We start from the raw sequence: 21,375 nt of genomic DNA on the forward strand, positions 1-21,375 counted from the left end.
AGTGTCCTTAAAGGAGGGTCCGGATGAATGCCAGGCTCGAAATCGCCAAAGGAAACGCTGAGACAATTGCTCCAAAAAGACCAAAAATAAGATATGAACAAAATGCAATGTTATGCACAAAAAATAAGAAGTAAAGGGCTGAATAAATGTGCAGTATACACAGGTGAAGCATTTCACGTTAAAGCTCTTTATATGTCCTCCAGCTCTGCTTTGTGGATGTACATTTTGAAAGTAAATCCTTAAAGAGCCAATGTCTTGATGTCTGTGTATATTTTTATCAGTGAAGTGAAGTGGAGACCGGGCTTCAGTTGCATAAATAAGGAAGGAAAGGTAGGAAAGGGGAATCTCCTGATACGCCGATCAAGATCTGGCGTGGCACAAAAGCCACAGACTGTAACAGTAGTCGGTATATGGTGATAATCTTTGCCCAGGGCAAGACTGGGCAAGCACAGAAACATGTGTTGGTGAGCCGAGCTCAAATCCCCCTCTGACCTTGCCCCCTTTCCTGCAGCAGGATGAGATGAAAGGGAAGTGTTGATGCCTCTACTGCCCCCCAGAGGTGGTGGCGTCATGGGCAGGAAGGACAAGCGTCTTCGAGGCTGATCTTCAAATACATCACTAGTAGCCTGTATGTTACACTAACTCCGCTTTCGCTGAAGAGGCCTGAGTTATTAAAAACAGACCTCGACAGAACTAACATCACGATTTACGGAGAAAAAAAGGATCTGCACAGGAGGTTCAACATACTGTAAGTCTCAGCTATTTCATGCAGATCCATTCCTTTAATTTTTCATGTCAGCTGAAGCACAGGCCGAGCACTAAACCCCTGAAAAAAAAAAGAAAAGGCTACCTGCATAGTCCTTGAGGAATCCCAGGAAGCAGTCCTGAGTGGACTGTTAGGAAAAATGAAATATGTTCTCTGTCATTCCTCTTCAGATGTGATGTTTCTGGCAGAATTTGGGAAATGTAGCACCGGCGATGATAGCGGAAATAAAAAACCACTGACACAAAGACCGTCTAAGGAAGGCTGTCCTTTCTTTCTGTCTGTCTGTCTTCTTTTCTCACAACGCACACGTTTGTCAAGATAGTTTATGGCCAGCTGTTTCATCTTTTTAACATCAGTCATGGCTGGAATTAATAGACACTCAAACACATGCAGCTGGGAATTTTTTCAACTGCGGCATCAGGGATAGCGGTTGGTGTGGCCCGCATTGTTTCATCTCGCTGAGAACAAGGCAGCGGACCGACAGGGCGGTATGCAAACTCAATTGAATAATCCCATTATTCTGTATGAAAGCTGGTGACCTTGCATTTGCCTCGTATGGTTATTAAAGAAATATATTTTGTGGATGAAGCCAGCGCTGACATCTGATTGCCATTTCGTGTGGATGCTTTTGGAAGAAATTGGATTAATAAAAATGTGAGCGGCGTGTCAAGTCTGCATACAAACACGAGGGTTTCTGTTCCAAACTGTCGCATGTAAATGATTGATTTGCTCTTTGTTGACGAATTGTATGAGGATTGTTTTTTCCTTTCCTCCTCTTTTAATACTTCTTCCTGCACCATGATGAGTCAGGGCAAATCCATATACTGAATATAAATAAGGTTGCTCCTGCAGAGCTCTGTAGTGTCTATCTGCTCCCACTCTCACAGCGGCGGCAGACTCTTCACACCGTCGGAACAGAAATCTGGGAGCCTGAACTGTCAGTGACCTGAGCAGCGAGCAGCTCCCGCTGAATCCGCTCGGTATGTGTGTGTGTGTGTTGACATCAGACTTGTAAGCCTCACCGGGATCCTGTTTTACCCCACGCTGTCAGGACAGCTGGCTCTGAACTTGGCATGACAACACGTACCATCAACAAGCATCCCGCCTCATGATCAATACACTATCGGCTGCTGTGCAAAAAGGAGCGGCACGCTGCATGAGCAACCAGGCTTCAGTCAACACCAACTGCACAGCCATCCGCCCACCGCACCTCTCCACATTAGAGCTGATCACAGATCAAACATCTCGAACGCATTCAGTGATGAAACAGTCATCATAGCCAGAGATTTAGATAAATACACCTTATTAGCTACATCTGTTTAAAAAAATGATGAATTACAAAACCATTTCCAAAAACCATGAGATCGAACTATGTACGCAAATATAGGGCCTCAAAGCTAAAACATGTAATTCAGTTAACATGTATGACGGCGTAAACAAACCTGGAGATTATAAGAAGCAGTAGACCTTATGGCAGTTGAAGTGTATTAAATAATTAAATATGTCCTGTAACTCACAGCAGGTAGGTCAGTTTTTCTACTGATGGAAATTTCCTTAACAGTCTCAAACTCCTGCTCCTTCACCAGAGGGTTGGATATTGATTAATGATTTATGTAAATGTCTCTGCAAAGGTACGGAGCCAAGGGTGTTATGGGCAACCAAAGGCCCAGGTTCCAAAGACAAAAACTAATTTAAATGTGTAACATATACAAGTGCAACATATCCAACTAACACATGTATACATTTTCCTACCTAGTACTTTGAAGATTTTCTTCTTTGCTTTGCCTCCTCAATGTTCCCGGGTTACAGCACAGCTGTTGCATTAACATTGTCCCAGAAAAGCCTCAGTTGAGTGAAACTCCAGAAAGCAGGAGGATTGTTCATGCCCTGGTCGCCGCAGAGCTTCCAACATGGTTGCTGGGTGGTGGTTGGCTCTCTGCTTTTATCTGGGGTATTATGACGTGGATCACATTCTCCCAACATTCAAAAATATAAATGTTAATCTGTCTTTGTGTGCGTAGGCATAGTAGCGCAAGCAGAGTGTTGTTTTCCCCGGTCTGAGTGTGTGTGTGTGTGTGTGTTTGTGTGTGTGTGTGCACGCACGTATAACTTAACAATGCATGGACCAATTTCAGCTCACTTGGTGGTTGAATGAAAAACTTTTGGAGCAAATCGGTCAAAGGTCAAGGTCAACAAGAATATGGTCGGGATAAAAAAAAAAGATTTTCCAACATATGTCCACGAATAATAAGGTTAGAGTGATAATCTAAAGATTATATTGATAATACAATTAACTCTTGATATCATATGATAAGTGACGTCATGAAGTCAGAATATGACGCCGCTGCATATTAAAAAAATACTTTTTTCAAGGTATCTCCGGCTCGTAAAGGACTATAGACATAACCTACAGCTTATATAGATTTAAAAATTATTCATGATCATATATTAGGAATGATGTCAGAATGACATCACTATGAAGTCACAAAAATATGTCATATGGTGTATCAATGTATTAGACACACACTCAACACCTTAATAAGATTAACCAATCATTCTTCCTCATACGGGATAAATTATGAAATCATTATGTCACTATGTAATGGCATTATTACAATTTCAAAAGTTAAGTCTAATTGGTATATAAACTCTCTATATACTCCTCTGTATGCATTCATCTATAATTTTTTTTTGTATTTGGTGGTATTTACTTAAAGGTGTCTAATGCTCATATACTGCAGAAAGCATTAACACAACAATAACAAAATATTGATAATACACCACAATAAAATCTAAATCAAAACTACTAAAGTATAATATTTCCCCTCTATGTCGTTCTTTGAGTAATTTATTATAGCTAGTCTGTACAAATGTAGCCACGGGAGTCACAGAACTACAGCACAGGGCTCCTTTCAAGCTAATATGTGCATTATCCTGCATGGATGTATTTGACAGCTCCACTGCTTTTAAAACCTCCATTAGGCTAATTACATAGGACCACCTTTTAGCTGAAACTGAGGCCAACATTGAATATGACACAGGAATTTAAATCAGGTTTACAGCCTGGATCTTACGTCTCTGTGAAAACAGTAGGAGAGTCAGAAACTTTGAAAGGGGGAAAAAAAATCACTTTCATATGAAATTTGTCTGAAGTTAAGCATCACTTTGCAGTCAGAGTAAACCAATGTCAGGCAGCTGAGAAATACAACATAAAAAGGATTGATGATACACAAATCTCAGTGGAACTGCATCCATATCAAAGCCAATGATTATATGGCGAAAGCCTCGTTTGATTGCAACAGCAGGAGGAGATGAAAGAATAGTTTACAATGTGCCTACCTCCGTGTCTTTGAAAAAAGCACTGCATGTCTTGTATGAGGGAGACGGCTTACACCTTAAAGTTGTGTCAAAAAATGCGCGAGGAATCTTGGAGTCAAAAGGACGTTATAGCATCGGTCAGGTAGCAACACATCTGGTCTTAACTCCCACTGGGCTGATGGCGTTGGAAAAGAGTGTTGTTAACTGGTGGATAGTAAGGTAGGTAGACAGACAGATACATAGCTGGGCTGCGGTCCAATATTCGTTTTTTGCTTAAATTGCTGTCATCCGTGCACTGAGGTCCGGACATTATCCTGCTGTTGTTTCCTGACATTTTCCGGAGTTTTCCGTTCAATGGGAAAATGTCCTTATTTCCTTCCTTATAACTGACATAAACTGACCAAACCGATTTGAAGAATTTTATGATATTATCCCTCATGCCAAATAGAACCAAAAGCCTTTTTAAAATCAATGTCAACATGCAAAAATGTTACCTTCTTTTTTCAGTGAAGGTTATGACTAATTAGTGTGTAGCATGTAAACGTGGTCAGTATGATGAGTTGGTAAAAAAAAAAAAAGAATAAAGCTCATTTGTATTTTACTCGGGGCTTTGTGTTCCATGGGGAAGAATAGCTGCAGAAAAATAAATAAATTAAACATTCTTGAGATTCCTGCAAATAACTCGGCAATTATTAGGGTCTAATGTAGATGCTCTTACGTATTGGTGGGGGAATAAGCCCCCGGCTCCAGATCAAAGGAAAGCAACCTGACTGAAGAACAAGACCGAACAACTGAAGCAACTTAAGTCTCAGCTAAGCATCTCTGTCCTGATGACTTCAGGTCCACACACTTTGCGAGATTCCGGTTTAATTATGCCGTAATTTACTCATTGTTCCATTGCAATTAGGTAGTAGTGATAATTTTTCAATCAGGGGCTGTCAATTTTTTCTTGAATTTGTTGTTTCATAATTGAGATTGTTGGGTGAAATGTGCCCATTCCAATCATTACCATTTTGTGGGGCCAGGTTCCATTTCACCCAGAACTGATTTTGATCAGTGGGCTCCTCCATATTTTTGTCTAATTATCTTTGTTTGTATTCTAGAATTGTTTCAACATAATTTTGTCTCAGATGTGTGTTTCGTGGCCGACTGTGTGTTTGGTTGTACTGCCGTCTTACATTTTCAAATTTAACTTCATCATCAGGAGTGATATTGACAATTCATCCATTGTAATTTACAATACTTGGGTTCTGTCATTGTCTTCGGTGCACTTAATTTTATATAGACATTTGCAGGGGGCCGTGGTCCGACAGTGAATGCACTAATGAGGGAGGGGTCTATGTTGGCGATGGCGTAGACGACATCAGTAGTCCCGAGAGCTGAACATTATGTGAAACTCCCCAAAGAGTCCCCTTTCATCCTGCCGTGGAGCTACACTGTATACAGACCTTTGAAGCAGCAGAGATGCAGTGGCTCTTTCACCATTTTGTTCACAATGTGGTCATGATTTTGTCTGTGGCTTGTTGTAGGGACGAGGTATAGAGAGGACCAAAGATGTGGCTGTTTCCAGCTGGATCCATTATGTCAGACTCACATCCAGCTCTGGTAATTAAATGTCCCATCAATGGGACTTCACCCTGGGCCTGGTAATGTCAGAATTCTTTATAAAGAATTTCCAAGTAAGTTTTACTCATAATAGGGCGACTCACAGGGGGGATGTAGGTAGGTCTGGTCTACTTAAAAAAAAAAATCTAACTTATGTGTGACTGGCTGGCAGAGGCAACCGTTTGGGGAAGAATTTTTCTAGTTTTCACATACCAGTGCCCCCAAGCTCAAAACAGGAGGGAAAAAAATCAGAGTTCGCTGAGCAAAAATTAGACAGGCCTGCAAAGAGCCCTGACCTCCAGCCCATCCAGCACTTGTGGGATGAACTGAAACAGCAACTGCCAGACAGAACCATATTGTCCAACATCACCCACTGACACTCTTGAGGCAGAATGGAAGAGGCTCCGTAAGTTTGGTTGACGTGAGTCTAATCTCTGAAACTTCCTTATATACTGTTGGATCCTTGAACTATGACAACCGATCGTGTCGCATAAAAACCCATTTGACTCATTTCATGTGGTTTCTCTGCAGCATATCTTAAAAAAAAAAAACAATGCAGTGCTTCATAGTAAAACAAAAACAGCAGGTGTGGAGTCAGAAACGAGAGATGTGTGGTGAATTGTTTGGAACACTGCATGCCGTGAATTGAATAGCTTGTGCTAAACAATCTGGTAGAATACAATTTATTGATCCACCGCTAATAGACAGACAGAATAATCTCAGTATTAGAGCTAGATAACAGTCGCAAATCTGTCGGTGCTGGCGTAGAGAGGTTCTCACAGCAAACAAAGGGAAAGTTGTTGGTGTTCATTGGCCCAGCAGCTCTGCCGAGGCCTGAGGATAAGCCTTAAGCCAGAGCACAGCAGATAGCCAGGGGTGAGGTGAAAGCTTAGACAATACGGTGGTTGGGCTAGGAGGCAGGCATCCTGCTGCAGTGGCAGACTACACCAGATAATGTGTCACACAGCAGCATGTTGGTGTCGCAAACAACAAGACCCTTATTCACACTGTCAGGGGAAGCTTCACGGACAGAATGAGAGAGTACGGAGAGAAGAGTTTGAAGGCGGGAAGAGGAAAGCAGCGCGAGGAATGAAAATCTCTGGAGTGGGATCTTAAGAATAGGTTAGTAAAGGTGGGATGCTGCCGGCGGAGAGAATAGATGCAGATTTCTTTTTTGTCATTCTCTCTGTAGGAATTGGAAGGGCTGGCCGGATAATAAAATTGGTTCCAGGAGTGGTGAATGACGCAGGGAGGGACTAAAAAAAAAAGGACCCCAAGAAACCTGACAGTATATGCCGGGTGAAAGAAAAGGGGGGGAAAAAGGAAAACAAAATAAATGCAAGTTGACAGGCAAAGTGGGGGACAGTTAGGCTTAGTGTTATTACCATGACAAAGAGAAAAGAGCACAGTGTCTACTCCCTGCATGGAGGGTGAAGAGGTTTAAGGACAGAGCAGCAGGAGATGAGGAAGTGGCACACTGAGCGTGGGTGTGTGTGTGTGTGTGTGTGTGTGTGTGTGAGTCTCTGTGCGCTTGTAGTAGCCTGCGGGTGTGCGCGTGTGAATCTGTGCGCTCCCTGTCGCACCCCGTCTCCCTCCGTCATGTGTATGTATGTAATCATACCTCTTGCAAGGCGTAGCACTTTGTCTGCTCTGATATTAATACTCTGCAACTAGAACATAACTAGGGAGGCTCGCGGAGGAATTTCACCACTTCTAACGACAGAAATGATTATGTATGTTTGTTATATGCTCACACAGGGCCCGAAGTGGTGCTACAGATTGAATCAGCTGCAATAGAGACAACTATCAAAGACTGATAACTCCTAAGGGGCCCTTCAGGCATGTAGGAGACTGATTACTCCTCTGCAGGGCAAGAAGTGACATCATCCCGTTCGTAGGAGGGCTGGCAGAGTGCACGCTTCATTTACCATCTTCATATGCATCACACACAACTCAGAGCATAAGCTCGGATCGTGGCTCGTGTTTCTTAAAACAGTCGGCTGTGCAGCTCTACATCAGCCGGCCACGCCAAACGGAAGTAGACAGGGTTAATCTCTCCTCTTGGTAATGCCCAGAGGTTTGGGCAGAGATGCAACTTTTCAGCCTGCGAGCAATCCTCCCTGCCACATATAATGACACAGCCAGCCGAAGCCCCCCTCTGTTACACTCTCTCAGTTTTATATTAATCATTAATAAACAGCAAAGAGAGTAATTGGACGAATCTGCCTCAGAGTGCAGTCAGGGAAGAGTTTCACACCGAGATTAGATTTGCAGCATATATATAACGTTACTGTTGTCGACTGCTACAGGCATAACTTACAAAACAGCGACGGGATTCAACCGCTGTTGTATTTTTCAGGGTTTTGAACTTGAAGTAAACTATTTGAACATGATGTGAGCCATTTTCCAAATTAAGTTAAAAGAATCATTCCACAATTAAGGTTAAAAAAAAGGATAGGCACAACTGGAAAAGTGGTTAAAAGTTTCTGTTCTGTTGAACATTATTTTATACAAAGCTTTGAATGAATCATGGTTGCAGTTCACCAAAATGCATTAGAGGCTTATCAGAAAAGTCAAAAATAACCCATGACCCCATTACTCAGAAGTACACGGACACCATGCTTCTGTCTTCGTGGCATTATCTTTATTTTCGAGTGCACGTCTCTGGTTTCTTGTCGAGCACCGCAACAGAAACGAGTCTTGGGCGTTACTGTATCAACTTTGACATTTTGTAGGTACAGTATTTGTCATTCAATATCTGTTTTCTCATAGTCTCAACTTCCGAGTAGTTGTGGCTAACTAGTCACTGTAAGAAAGGTTTATACACACGTCCAATCGCTGCTCTGGTTACATGACTCCTCTAATTATGCTTTGGCAAAACTAGGAATGTGCTGATGAAAATGGGAAATGCCATGTGAGAAAATGATCAAACGTGTGAAGCCAAAAACAATATCAACAATGGAGGAGTTGAAAAACACAGTGAGCTAGTAAATAAAAGCAATACTTCAATTCATAATATTGATTCATTTTATCAACTTTTCAATGAAAATGAAAAAAAATGAAGCTACATTCGGTTTGGAAAAAACCTTTTACTACATTTTGTTTCAGTTTTGGGGCTAAATAGAATCTCTTTTGTCGAATTCATAAATATATATTTGACTCAATATCAGCAGAGTGGTCACTTGTACAGACCCTCTCCTTGGTTTATCTATTATGTTAACTAATGTGGCGCATTCTGGATGGCTCGCTTGTCCCCATCTAACAGTGCTCCGCAGACTCGCATTAAAATATTATTAGGTTTTTAAAATCAAAATTGCACGGTTGTCACCAGCTGTGCCACACAGACGGGTAATTCATTTTGTCAATTTCTGGACCAAATTATCTGATTAGGCATTACGTGTTGTTGTCCGACTCTGTTGTGTGCGCTGCAGAATTAGACTCACCAATATGTGGTGTTTTCTATCACTGGCACCGATTTTTTTCTGCGGATATCTTCCACTTGTATGGATTTTCTTGCCCCTGGCAATTAGCAGAAGCAGGAGGTCATTCCACGCCATATTGCCCCAGACACGCAGGTTAGGTTCTCCTAAACTCTTGTTTAGAGTAGAAATCCACAGTGAGTGATCTGCAAAGGGTAAAAAAAAAAAGAACAGCAGCATGTTTTACAAAAACATACTTATATTTCTTCAGATTGACCAATCAATATGAATTTCACTGTTTACAATAAACTGGGTCCCTGGGGCTGTTTCTGCACTGATTATACAGTAAACATTAAGAGTTACACGACGCCCATTATAGGAATTATGTTGCTGTGAATAAGACAGGTGGTGACAACATGCAGTGATATGGATTTTTACATTGGGGTCTGCACTCACAGCGGTTAGCAGACCACCACAGTTATTTTAAGATACCTGACACTAATATCAGTCAATTGGACCGTGTTGTTGTGTTGTGCTGATCCTGTTTCAGCTCCCGGTGGCCAAGGTGAACTCCCTGACCTGCTAAACTACGATAAATGGCACAGAGCACATTGCATGCGAGTATCCAAGCACAGCTTACACACACTGACAGTTGTACTTCTCAGTCCCATAATGTTTGTCCAAACACAGGATGATGGGAAGGAGAAACTAGAGGCGTTGTGTCATTTTCAGCATGACATGCAACGCAGCGGTAACGTGGTGTGAATTATACAGCAGCAAGACATATGAGATGATAAGCAGGGCAGGAACTATGGTGCAGAGTCTTATGGGCTACCTGAATATAAGTGTTCAAGACAGTCAGTCACAGTTATTGTGTTTTTGTTAGCACAGTTACAAACTCCAACTAATTATTAACTCCCTGGATTTTGATTGTGTTAATCATGAAGAAATGATTGACACATCTTTTCACTCTGAAGTAGAAGAAAAAAGCATTTGTCAGATTTTTGCAGATAGGACACTGTGTGATGAAGTTAGGAAGTCAAGGCTTTGTTCAAATCAACAACAAAATATATTCAGTATATCAACTCCTTCATGGATCATCAACGAGGATATTACAAATTATGGAGTGTGGTTATTTATAATAAATATAACATTTCTATTTACAGTAGGTGTTTAGATGTGGATGATAAGGCAATTTTAGTATGAAAAACAAAATCATTGTTAATGCAACCTAAAACACCAAGGAAAGACAACTGCTGTATATCCAAACTCTCATGTGATATGACAAAATGTTTGTCTTCAGAATGATGTCACAAAATTCAGCAAACATCAGCAGTCTCTAAAATGACTGTACTGTATAATATAGTTTTAATAAAACATTTAACATTATAACCCTCATGACAGTAGGGTTATTATGCTCAAGTTTCTTTTTTATCAAAAAAATTAAACAATATATTGTATTATTATTACCTATTTTAATTTTTTCCCTCTCTTAGTGAAGTGAACAGTGTTTCACTATTCTAATCAGCAGATTTATTAAATTAAACTACTACTGCTATTAATACCATGACTAATAAAACAGTGTGGAAGAAGTCAGTAAGAGGAGCTTTGAGTATTTAACTGTTTCACCCGTGATGGAACAAAGGTTATTTTTATTTATAATATAAATGTTAACTATAGGGCACAGAGGGGAAAGACAGAAGAAGAAGAAAAAATAACTGTCTTCTCAACTCTTTCTTTGTGCCTTATGTCTCATTAAGCGAAAGTTAACCTTCATCTTTGGCTAAAAAAGGAGGTTGTGACAGAAATCTGCAGCATCACTCATTATTGAGGAGAGAACTAGATTTTTAAAGCAGCGAGAAAATTTCAAAACGTAAAACATTACAGAGGGAAAAAAAAGTCTGGCATTCTTGTGAGTTTCGTGTCAATTTGTATTAGCCGTGCTCTGTTCCTAGCTTTGAACACAGGCAGAGAAGCAGCTTCTAACCCTGAGTGACAGGGAGCCATCGCCTTTACTAAAAAAAAAAAAAAAAGTATAAAATCTCAGATCTCACTTGTGAAAGCTTCCCTAAATTTAGGTCCAGCGGCCATCCGTCACCCCATAATCAATTTGAAATAGTCAGGCACGTCCAGCCCTCTGACCAGCACCTGAATGGTAAACGTTTCTTGCTGCAGTTTGATTCAAATGCAATTTGAGACGGGCTGAGAATAAGATTTCACCTGCTTTGCCAACTTTTTATATCACCTTTCACCCACATGACAACAGTGACTGCATCAGTAGCAGCAATGGTCATGTTTCTAAAACACACATTAATACTTAACACACACTTGGTGAGTTAGGTTTTTTACACAATTGTAGCAGTCTTAAATTGAATCAGGATACATTTTTATTTCCTGTCTCGAGAAGAAAAAGCACAGTGCCCCCCCCCCATGCCACTTTTCTCTGTATTGTCCCCAATGAATTGTATTTCCATGGAGTCCAAGGTTTCTCATGTTTTAATTCTTCGACATTGTGCCAACTGCAGGAATTACAGAAAGGGAAAAAGTAAAGCAACGCACACATGGTGGGGCCTTTGGTTTACACGGCAAAAGAGTGACAGGTTTTCATACAATCCGACTTGTCACAGAAGCATAAACTGCTGGTGCAAAGAGAGAACATAAGAAAAATGAACTTGCGTCCTTTATTTACAGTGTAATCCACTTTATCAAGGCTTGCCCTTGACTAGAATATACATCGATATATTTAATTTCTCTTTGACTGCTCTTTGTATAGAGTGCATACGTCACACAAAATTCCTTGGGGATGAATATAGTTTTGTTGTGTTAAAAAAAAAAAAAAAAAGGATCCCGTGGCAGCTTTCTTTGTTTTATTAATTCATCCTTGACCCTTCAGCAACTCCCCCCCTTCATTTTCAAACATGTATGCACATTGAAACTTGAGCCCTCTCCTCACTGCTCTCTCATTACTTCAGTGTTTTTTGTTCATCAAGTCGAGAATACCTCCATGAATAAGAATCATATGAGGCAATGTCAGAGGAAAAATACAAAATTTCTACCATTGGGTGTTAAAAAATACCAATCAAGTGGTACAAAAAAAAGTACAAAATATTCAAGTTTGATGTGTTTTCCATCTAAATTTTATATAATGGACAAATTATGACTCGAACAATGATTTTTATTATTGATTCATGTGTTGATTATTTCATGTGTTTAATCAATTAATCTTTTGTTCTATAAAGAGGAGGGAATCTGGGATATGGGAGAAGCTGGAACCAGAACAGGCAGACGAGACTCGAAAACGATTAATCGATGATGAGAAAAAGGTTGCCTATTAACTCCCAATTGATCAACTGATCATTGCAGCTCTAAATTAAATAATTTAGAAATTGTGAATTGATGCATATTGGATATCCATTAAAAGTCTGTCCGGTAAGATCGGCAACGTTTTGCGATACCGGCGACAGGATGTCAAACCCGAGATGCTGCTTGACGGATATTCTCTATTTCTACTGGTATTATACAAATTAGATACACCGCAGGCTTTTTTTCTATGGAAATCTGCATGTTGTAACTTTTGAAAACGGCACAAATGCTCCATCTTCCCTCGTTATCCTTCTTGCTGAAGATTTTTAGTACAGTCTGAGCAAAGCGTCGGCACTCACACGCGGCATTGACGATATTCAGAGCCGCTGTGGCTGTAATGTTCATTGACTAATGGAGGTTTTCTTATAATCCACTGAAGAAGACGAGCTTGTATAAAACTGGCTCTGTAAACCTTTTTTTATTTCATCTCAACTGAAATCCAAGGATACTCATCTTTTCAAGAGGTATTTTGAGTCTTATATTGACTTCCATGTCATCTGCTTGTCGTAAATCTACGAGGGATAGTTTTTGATTTAAAGGAGGAGAAGCGGTTAATGAAAGGAACAGATATCTCATTATTGTGTGGCTCTGTATTTAGCTGGAGATAAATCCAGCAGGGTTTTGTGCGCAGGCTAATAACTGTTATGAGTCCCAATAATACCCAAACATCTGATATGACTTAGGAAGCTGATAGAGGCTTGGCAAGAGGGATCTCACACAAATGTTGGAACCCTTTTTTGTTGGAGTCATCCTGCTACAAAATCCAATCAGACATTCATAATCACCTTTCCCTCATTTTGTTTATTTATGTCTTATTAATGTTTGTGCATAGCACAAATGTCTGCAGGCAGTGATTTACCAAATGTAAATAAGGGGAGAGAGTAAGAGAGTTATTTCCACTGGTCTGCCAACGTCTTCATCAATCAAACTTTTATTACCTGGATTTGATAATAGGGCGAATGTGGGAATAGTTTCCTTTTGTGGCTTATTTCCATTACATTTGGCAACCCAAATAAACATGTGTTCCTCCATGTTTGCTAGTTACTTCAATGGCGAAATTTGGACCAAGTTAACCTTGAGAATAACATATTTTTTGCTGGAAAGTACTCAAAAGGCTTCAAGTAAATTCTTTGCACATGGTGAACAAACAACTGAACAAAGTCGTCTCTGATGACAAACATTTCTGAGATACCTTTTCACATTCATTGTCTATTCATTAAATTTCTTTTTTTTATTTTTAAAATTCCGGTTGCTTTAGGAGCTTCTGTCAAAAGTTTAGGCGTCAACACTTACTCTGTGGCATTATTGTAAAAGAATATTGGTGGTAAAGGTGGTAAAAAAAGAATTATTCAATTTCTGTGACAGCAACTTTCAGGATCTATAATATATAGTATTTATAGTTGTCAGTAATTTGTTGTACACTTCAAACTGCCAATGCCCCTGTGCTCTTTCAGTGTGCATCCTATTTAATTAAGATCACATATGCCACTAACACAACCTTGAAAAACCAATCGAAATGTTCCTCCTTTGTCTTGTGACTCTTTGAATTCATTGTAAACAACCCCCTCATGAGCCACAGGTATTCAGCAACAGGGCACACATTGTCCTAGTGGGAGGTTGCACACACATTATCAGCCCTAATCCTCTTATTTCCTTTCTCCTTTAAAAAATTTGTCTTCGCTCTCGACCCCATCAGAGGAGGCAGTATTTCTATACTACACGCCGTCTGGCAGCTGCTGCAAGCTCGCACTTCATTTTGCGGAGGCACCGTCAACCTCAAGGTCCAGAGAAACACAAATAACACATGACGCAGAAAATAAAAGAATATGCTTTTCCATGTGCTGCTCATCTGTATAGGCTGAAACACACCCCGAAAAAAGAAGATCTGGCTGACGGAGAATGCTTTGAAGGTTTTAGTCATACCCCAATGTGCTGGTTTTCCTCTCATGCACCTCGTCAAGGTTTCTCCCTCGTGCGTATGGATCGTGGATGCTGGGAGAGGATCTGGTACAAAGAGAATTGCAGATCAACCTCAGCTCGACAGTAGATGAAGCACGAAGCCAGGCACAAAGAGCCTAAACAGCGTTGCCTGCACCTCAACATAAGTACAAAGCAAATTTAATTTAGCATGCAATGTGCAGAGAGGAAATAATGATCGTACAAAATCTATTTGTAAATGTAAATGTAAAAAAACACAATACTTCGCTGTTTCATAACTAGGGCATATCCTAGCTGCTTGTAATAGTCGGGAAATGCTATGAGAATATAATTAGGCGTATTACAACATTCATGAAAATGAATCTACAGTGAATGTGAGGGGCACGTGGCTGTGGTTTGCAGGAGAAAGCCGGCTTTGCAGAAATAAGCGACACAGAGGATGTTGCTGTGATGTCCTTTCCAGGCACGACGGCTCCAGTATCTCATAAAGAGACACCCCTCCTTCGCTTTCCATGCATTGGACATCCCACAAGCCTCCAGTCAACAATGGTTTCCAGGGCAAAAAAAAAAAAAGCATCTCATTAATGGCTGAGACTGAGGGAAACTAGCAGGGATCGAGCAAGAGAGCGGGTCGACCACAAACAAGCCAATAACAGCACAATAAGGCATTCAGATACAGGAACCGCATGGCGTTGGAGACAAGCTTAAAATGTCTGGGGGTTTTTTTCATTTTCCAAACACAGCTGTGTCAGTTTCTGTGACCAAGGTGACTTTTTGAAGGCAAGAAGCCACGTCATGATTGTTTACACAGTGAGAAACATGGACTGGCCTGAAAATTACAATTAAAGCTAAAATGCTGTAATAGGACTCAAATTGCTCCATGCCTGTGTGTATAGATATGATTAGGCCATTAGTTTGGTTTCTCCAGTCAGGTGCAGGCTGAGTTAACGCTGAGCAGATGTTACTGTCAGACACATGTGCAAAGTCTTTTTGAATGAAACAGGCAATTTAACAGCCAGAATTCAGATATCATGTCGAACATTTTCAAATTCCCGGAATTACCGTTGTATTCTTGGAAGTTAAACTGTCACTGACAATACAAGGCAGTTAATACACACATACACCTATTTCCAAATACATTTTCATTTACTTGGTAAACTTTGACAATTAATTTTAAAAAAGTATGTATTTTAGTGGAAAATACTGTTCATTACAAATTTGAGATACTTTATACCGCATCTTTATTCTAAGGGAGAAATACATTTACTCCACTAAATTTATTCAACAGCTTTTGTTACAAGTTACCAGCCTCAGACGATGTAAACAAAATATAATTAGAAAATAGATGATGATGCATTATTATGGATTAAGCTACCCATGAGTATATAGTAGTTGAAACCAGCCTCACCCTTAGAAACAAATTAATGCATAAATAAATAGAATCCAGTTATATAATGTATCTGACATCAGTCATTCTGTTTAATTAGTACTTTGACTTGTTGTACTTTTGTTGTTGCAATTTATCTGCATAGTAAAAAAATTTAAATGTAGGACTACAGTGAAAAAGACACACTGCGCACACGCACACACACACACAAGATTATGCAACTGCCAATACAACTCACAAATTACAGTGCGTAGAAAACAATGTCACATTTTGCTCCCCGTCTTTAAGGGGAAAAAATAACTCCATCTGTATTTGCCTTGGAAACTTTTTTGTTTTTTTAAACCACACGGTTTAGTGGCAGACAGTTATAAAAAAATAACTCTAAAAAGAAGATTTAAATATGCAAGAGGATATGAATAGAATAATGAAAACTCATACAACCGTCATACGTCTATATGATTTGAAAAAGCTACAGCAAAAAAACAAATGCGCGCAGCTGCATTTCACAGCACAGAACGCCTCAGCCTTGACTGAGCCTTTGCTGGTCTTCAGCAATGGGAGTCTGATGTGGCGCAAGCCGGATGTATACTTAATAAAATACCCACTGTGCGAGAGAACTATAGGCGAGAGCGGTATTTCTGTTAACCACTATTTACACCCTCTGTGCACAAAAGAAACCCAGGTGCAATATGTGTAAAAACTACTGCTACTACTTATAAAAAAATGACCAATTGTTTTTGTCTTCTCCGAGTTCCAGATATGCAGCCATCAATAAAATCAATTCCCTCTCTATCCTGCTCACATAAAAAGTTTTGAATCAAATCTGCAAAACTTCAATGACTTTTTTTCCCTCCCCATTCAGATGCTTTGCTTTTCCTCTCGCCTCCATTTTCTGATATCCTCTGCATGTCAGTTGTTCCTCTCTATTCTTCTCACTTTTCCTTTCTTTCTGCCCCCTCCTGACGACGCTCCAAATCAGTAAACTCCGGGGGAAAAATATAGAGAAGAATCTGTGGATTTGCATTGCCTCTTTTCCCATTCTCCTAAGCAAATATAAGAAAAACTGAGGAAGAAGAAGAGGATACCTATAGTGCACTGAAGACATTACCAGGGAAATGAAGGACCCATTTCACAGACATGGATTAAACTAATCCTGGTCTAATACATTGAAAAGGAGAACTTGGGCTGTCTGTGAAACCAATCCTTAAATCTCATTGAATTTAAAATGTCTGATGTTTCTGCTTTAGACTCTGCTGTATCACACCATATGGGAGACCTATCAGTGTAAATGCTTTATAAATAGCACAGAGAAGAGTCGTGCAAGTTTCCATGTTGATTTTCATAAAATGTTTATGAATCGTCCGAAGAGCTAGAAATGCACGTTAAACAATAAAAGCTCTTGAAATGACTGCACATGTGGTTTATACTTTCAACAAAATTCAATCGGCGAACGTTCTCCCAGTCTGGTTTCTTTCCTTCTTTTCATTTGCTTAATGTATTAATCTATTCTCTTTTATCCATTTCAGTATATATCAGGCCATTGCTGTATATCCGCGGTGACAGCCTTATACAGTTAAGTGTCACCACAGTGTGTTTTTCTGGCACACGGCAGAAAATTGATCGTTAAATCTTGATGTTTCTGTCCAATACATTTTCTTTTACATTTAACTGACACTTCTACACTGAGGGAATTACAAATGGGCTGGCTGAGGAATCGAGAAATCTCCAATCGCCGTCTCTGCTTTTACACTGCAAATGCTTCAAGGCTTCTCACAATGGCGAATGTTACAATTGTGTTAATCATTCATGATTACATGATCTCAAGTGCATTTTGCGCCATAAACTCAGCTGACTGTGTGCATGTAGCTAATGTCGAGTCTGGCACTGTGTAAAATATTTAGGTGCACAAGCCCATTTTAAACAGTAGGACCTTTACACCAGATACTGCAGTAAATATCACAGCAGAAAAATGATCAATGATGACCGCTTTGCTGGATATGAAAAATATTTGCATTGCTGCCATTGGATCGAGCCAAGCCAGCGATTTTGAGCTCATCTGTCCTTGACTCGAGTGCTGCCTTTATGCTACATGTCTGGGATTCTTTGATGTGAGAACATTGCCCCCTGCTGATTCCATTTTGTACACTATCATAAGTCTCCACGAGCTGACTGACAGAAGACACTCAAATGCTGCCGAACGATCACTCTTAGCTCTTTGTTTTTTGGTTGTTCTCTCTACTCTCATGTCACTCACAAGTTATTTCCCTACGAGTTCCATCCCTTGCAGCAAAACTGTCATTTCCTGGATAGGTTGTTGATATATGTTTGGACTTCACAAGCCAAAGTGGGTGGAAATAAAAATCACACAGAATAAAGTTTCAGTAGCCTAAATAATTCACACATCCCAAATAAATATTCATTACATACCGTAAACATGGTAATTGGTTCAGATCATCCGAGCAACACTTATTCTCACTGCAGTTTTAACGCCAATGAAAAGGTTCAGATCTCATATAATTCTCTATGGTGTTTAATATTAATGATTAAATAAACAAAAACACTATCAAAGTTTAAGTTATAGGGGGAAAAAACACCCTTAATGTAATTTATTTAGTTTAACACTTGAAATCCCACTTTAGTCTAATCACCAACAGTCATGGGATTTGAGGCAAATGTTGTTGAATCCCCATTTGTTAATGAAAGAACATGACATTGCCTTTTCCAGCTGAGCTCCTGAATTATTGTTTTCATGTCTGTCTGTTTCCATAGGCGAACAACTAGTAATTATTTGCATTACAGATTGAACAAGTATTTTCTTGGTTAATAAATGTTTTGTGTATAAAAATTATAATTTCACACAGCCTCAAATTATATATTTAAGTTGCTTGTTTTATTTGCACAAGATATTGCCCAGAAAAAGTCTTGAATAAAGTATTATCAAAAGAATTGGTGATTAATTTCCCATTGATAAAATAATTGATTAATCTACTTATGGTTGCCACTTTAGTTTTTTCATGATGATCAAAGCAAAATGTTGATCAAGGAGTTTCTGAGTTGATTTACAGCAATTTGTACTTGTTTATGTCATTCGCTCTTTCTGTCACCATATCTCCGATGCTACTGTTCATGGATCTAGCTAGATGGCCCATCTTAATATGTATATATATATATATATGTCTATATAGATATAGGGATATTATCTATATAGAAAGAGATAGAGAAATAAAGAAAGAGAGATTGATTGATAGATAGATGTACTTTTGATCCCAAACTGGGAAATCCCAGAGCAGAAAAAAAACATTTTCTTTTTGGTAGACACCTTGTTTGTTCACATGGGACCCCATTTGTCATAGTAAAATTGACTTTTAAGGACTGCAAGCTGGGGAAAATGAATAAAGAACACTGTGTTTTACTGTAAATGATGTGTTTCCTTATAAGGCACCAGACAACAGCTGCCAGAGATAAAGTTCATGAGCTCAAGTACGTGTCACAGCTCAACATACCATGTGGATCCCGTTTCATCTGTCAGCCAGGAAAGTATATATTTCATGACGAAATTCTCATGTCTGCTACTTGAGTCATCCAACATGATGGTTGCAAGATGGTAAGATTACCTGGTGAGAGAAATTGCTATTCTCGCTGTGGCTCTGCTCCCCACTGATGGCAATGTGTATTCACACCGTGTCTGCCGTGTTACAAGAAAGCCTTCAATTAGCAGTCGATTCTACTCGGTATTTCCATCATGCCAACACTATTTACATTAGCTGTCAGCACCCAAGGCAGCTCCCTGGCCGACAGTTGCGGGAATCACTCCTGGTGTGAATATGAGTAACCCTGCTGTGAACAAAGAGCAAAAACAAGTGTTTTGTAGTAATCAGAGTCATGGGCTTCCCATGCCTGACGCTCCCTACCTAGTGGAAGTAGATGTGAGGAGCCATAAGTTGAAGTGTCATCCTTTCAGTCTTAACCCCGGATGAAAAACCGGGACTCCAGCGGGGAGATGAAACACCTCCAATGCTTTGATTTGCAGCTTTATGCTGGCGGGGGTTTGCGCAGGCCCTCAGCGTGATGCATGTCCCCTCACCAGGTGTTCCAAGTGGAGCCGAGCCACTGATTGAATTTTGCTCTGTAACCTACGTGACACTGTTGGATCCACAACAAAAGCATTCAAAACAATGCAGTCACCGCTTCCCATTCTAATGCGTTTAAATAACGTGGCCGGCACGCCATGTCTGTGGAAGCTATGATAATATTAGTTTTGTATTTGTGCGGGTGGCGCCATGCAATTATTGTGAACTGACAAGCATTGCCATGAGAAATTATTTAAATAATATTTAGGATAATAAAGCATCAGCACTCGGCCTCATATCTTGCAACTCAATAACCAAACTCATACTGAGAAGCTGAGGAGCATCTCAATTCCTTGGTGTGTTTGAAAATGGGCCCAGTGTGGGGATTTTCATTCAATGTCATTATTATTAGTATTGTACTGTGGTACTGTAGTAGGACGGAGCCGGGCACATAAAAGAACATATTTTCAAACCCAAAGAGCAGGCCAGTGGGAGTCCCTTTTCAATGAAAAAGAGCGAAAGGCCAGACCGCAGCGACCCCACTTCTACTAAGCTCATGTGTCTTGCTGGGACAGCCCAATAGCCCGCCAGGTCAGCTGGATCCCTGGAGGACCCCCTGCTGGAAATGATAAACTGAAACATGACATTTTATTCTGTTTCACCAAATTGTGGTGCAATTGGGAAAATGTCATGAAAAGCTCCAAAACAAAGGCAAAAATAAATCAAATATGACGCACATACAGTGTTTATTCAGTGATAGTTGTTTTTTTTTTTTCCAACATTCGAATTTTGACTGGTGTTGATTTAATGTTGAATTTGAAAAACCTTTTTGAAACTTTTGAATGTTGAATGAACAACTTCATCAATTGTCAGGATGATAGTTCCTGATGGGTTCATGATGAAGAGACCATAGATCAACAAACAATACCACTTTTCATTGGGTGAACAAAAACTTCCGTTCAAAAACATTCAGTGTCCCAAACTGAACGATAAAGGATCTCTGATTCGAGGGTAAACGCAGGAGGATCCGACAGCTGTCACTCACCTCCACCATCCAGGATGTACAGGAGCCTCAGTGACATGTCCTGCTTTGCTGAGACACCGTGTTGTCGTGATGAGGACTGTCCACCGGGACAAACACACGGGATGGTGTCGCTGTTGCAACCGACGCACTGCAAGACGGTGGTTGTCCACCACCACGTCGGTTTGACGTCCATATTCAAAGTGGCGACCCCCCCCCGGACGTCAACCATTGGTTTGTGAACTGCCGACTTGTATCCTCTAGTTTCGCATTTTAGCCGGCGCCATCTTGTTTTTTGTTTGTTTTTGTTTTTAGAACCAGAAGTAACCACGAGTCGCCCCCTGCTGGTCATTCGAGAAAATACAGGTTTTTAAGGCACGCGTTTTTATTTTCTGACATGAAATAGATGTATTGTCTGAACACCCTGCTGTGCTGAATGCAACAAAGCACAGTTTCCTATCAGTGAATTTTACAGTGATTTTTCTAAT

The 21,375-nt window shown here is 40.1% G+C and overlaps 1 protein-coding gene across 5 annotated transcripts in view; it reads right to left on the reverse strand.

The window, feature by feature from the left end:
• Nucleotides 1-21,179, reverse strand: part of LOC118311261 (adhesion G protein-coupled receptor L2-like) — a 122,460-nt gene extending 101,281 nt beyond the window's left edge. For all 5 annotated transcript variants that reach the window (XM_035634982.2, XM_035634979.2, XM_035634986.2 and 2 more), the window contains exons 1-3: nt 20,912-21,179; nt 14,395-14,475; nt 9,133-9,314 (exon numbers count right to left, since the gene is read on the reverse strand). The gene's annotated coding sequence lies outside the window, so the exon portion shown is untranslated. The remainder of the gene's footprint in view (nt 1-9,132; nt 9,315-14,394; nt 14,476-20,911) is intronic.
• Nucleotides 21,180-21,375: the final 196 nt, after the last annotated feature.

Source organism: Scophthalmus maximus, chromosome 5 (assembly GCF_022379125.1).
Source record: "Scophthalmus maximus strain ysfricsl-2021 chromosome 5, ASM2237912v1, whole genome shotgun sequence".
Lineage (NCBI taxonomy): Eukaryota > Metazoa > Chordata > Actinopteri > Pleuronectiformes > Scophthalmidae > Scophthalmus > Scophthalmus maximus.